The sequence below is a fragment of the Rhagoletis zephyria genome, unplaced genomic scaffold (assembly GCF_001687245.7).
Source record: "Rhagoletis zephyria isolate East Lansing unplaced genomic scaffold, Rhagoletis_zephyria_1.1 Rzeph_scaffold_02125, whole genome shotgun sequence".
NCBI classification, from domain to species: Eukaryota; Metazoa; Arthropoda; class Insecta; order Diptera; family Tephritidae; genus Rhagoletis; species Rhagoletis zephyria.
Window position 1 is genome coordinate 12783 of NW_016159209.1, and position 3058 is coordinate 15840.

The following is a 3058-nucleotide window of genomic DNA, read 5'->3' on the forward strand; positions in this document are numbered from 1 at the left end:
GAATAGACCGGTCCCTGGTCCACCTACCCGAAAAAAGTAAAATTTTTTTAGCCTAAAACATGGTTACCGAAAGCTATTTGTATACAAAATTTCATGAAAATCGTACCAGCCGTTCGCGAGATTACCTGTTACAAAAAAAAGGGACTTCTCTTTATATAATTAGTATAGATGATACTTTTATAGTAAATGAGCGATGCACATATATGTACATATGTATGTGTTAAGTATACGTATTTATGTGTTTTTATTGAAGACCGATAAGTTAAACATTTTGTTTCACTTCTCGTAATTTCCTACTGGGTTGCTCATGCGAAGCAGTTCTCTTGTGCGTACCAACACAAACACAGTTTAACTTTTGCCGACCACTGCTCTAATGCTCCCGTCATCGTTAAACTGAGCTCATCTTCTGATCGCTCTCTGTTGCTGAAAGCAGTGGCAAAGAAAAAGAGAAGGCCAATTTCTCTTCGCGACATGGGATATAATGTTGAAGGGAAACTCTTTATACACGAGTGCTTTACAAAGAAAAACCGCGAATTGATGCACTTTGCTCAGAGAACGTAAAGTATAGAGAAGGACCGAAAACTGTGAATGCCACATTTTTCGAGCCAACAAAACTGGCGAAGCGCATTTTAAGAGCGACAAATATTTGGAACACTTAACAGCGAAAGCAAAATACAAAGCAGAAAAGAAGAATGTTAACAGAGCTAAATCTTACGAGAGCATTTGGAATGTTAATTAAATATGAATATAGATGATTTTTGAGATATTTTGGGAAAATTTGCAAATAGAAAACCCAAGTAAAAGAAATTAATTTTTTTTTCAATGACTTGTACAAGTAACATGAAATTAAATCGAAAATAGTATATAACATTCCCGATTTTTGTGATATTTTAATAATAATTGCAAATAGAAAAGTCTCATGTGTTTTTGTTTTTTGTGTGAAAATATTTTTTGATAAAAAAAATCCTTTTCCCCGGTGATTTCCACAAATACCGTGAAAATAAATCGAAGATGTTATATAGCATTTTTCGATTTTTGTAATATTTTGTTAGATTTTCAATTATAAAACTTTATTGGTGTTAGATTTTTTTTGTAAATAGATTTCTAGAGGAAAAAAATAATTTCTTTTCGGTGATTTGTACAAATAACGTTAAAATAAATCGAAAATATTATATAACATTTTCCAGTTTTTGTGTTATTTCCAAGTAAAAAACTGTATTATTTTCCTTTTTTTAGAGATCTCACAAAACTAAGTCGAAAGTCTGTATGAATATTTTCCATATTTTCGATATTTATGGAAATAATTCAGTTTTTAATTGTTTTCGACTTGGAAAATTTTTAAAAGATACGAAAACCTCCGATTTTCCCAGCAATTAGTAAAAATCTCGCTAATCTAAGCCGAAAGTATTTAAGAAATTTTTCAATATTTTCAATATTTATGGAAATAATTCAGTTTTTAATTGTTTTCGACTTGGAAAATTTTTAAAAGATACGAAAACCTCCGATTTTCCCAGCAATTAGTAAAAATCTCGCTAATCTAAGCCGAAAGTATTTAAGAAATTTTTCAATATTTTCAATATTTATGGAAATAATGCAGTTTTCATATCTTTTCTAGTGCAAGAAGTTGCCATTGGATGGGTGGCAGCTTCGCTACTTGTGTACATATTTGTCGCCCACATTGTCATTTACATATCTAATTAATTAATAAACCAAAATTTATAAAGCAAATATTTGTAAACTGCAATTCATTGATATTACCTATTTCTGCTACCAAATTTTTCATGTATCTAAAACAGTGCCCGCCAAAAAGAGAAGTCCTAAAATGAGAATGTATTAGTTATGAAACAAAAAAATGAGAATGTGTTGGTGGTAATGCACGGAAAAATATTTCTGTGTTGTATTACTTACTAGCAGACCCGGCGAACTTCGTCCCGCCAAAAATTTTTATATATTTTATTGAAACTTTTTGGTCCAACATTTTCATCAATAATTCACGTTTACGATTTTCATTGGCACATTCGTCTGCTAAGATTGGTCATTTGCCGCTTTAAATAACCTAAGGAAAGTGTTATATCCGTGAAGAAGTTCTTGAAATTCTCCAGTTGTGCGGCATTTCATAGCACGGTTATTCGCAAAGCGAAATAAATTTTTTCCTCTTCACTCCCTGGCGGCAACAATGACCCGGTTCTATAGTGAATGTCCTAGAAGCTTTACAGTATAGTAGGTGGCAATTTCAAAATGGGTGCGAATCATTGTTCTACAGAAATGCAATATACATATACTTATTTCAGACGAAATACCTTAAAAGTTTGAACGCATAATAATATTGGAAAATCACATCCATTGGGCCAATTGCAACGCAGGAGCGTTCGATATACTCAATGGTGCAACAGGTCGATTTAATCTGACCTTCACGGCCCCTTTTCTCACTTGGCTATTTTTAGTAATAGCTCGACTTCAGCACCACTTGGCAGCACGTTTTTGCAATAGTATTGCATACATATTTAAAACATTAGCCAAATCGGATCATAAATAAGATTTTTAGTAATAACTCAACTACAGCGCCAACTTTCGGATTAAATTGTGAAACTAAACCATCCAGAGACCCACTCAGACACACACAAAAGTTTCGTTAAAATCCGTACAACCATTTAGGAGGATTTCACTTACAAACACACCTATAGAAGAATTATAAATACATTCAAAGATATCTAAAGGTCGGCACGTTTGTAGACCTCACACCCCCTTTTAAAATAGCCCAAATTTTCTCCATGAGTATGGGCTTGATTTCAACTACATTCATATCTCCATACGAAATTCCAGTACTGTACCATGAATACCTTCAGAGATATGCAGTATAAAAATTCGATTTATATGGGAGGTGCCACGCCCCCTTTCCAACAGCTATCCTTTTTCTTCATGAGTGTGCGATTGATTTCGTATATCACCACACCAAGTTCCAGAACTCTACCATGAACACTTCCAAAGATAGGCAGTATGAAAAATTCGGTTTGTATGGAAGATGCCACGCCCCCTTTTCCAATAGTTCCAATTTTTC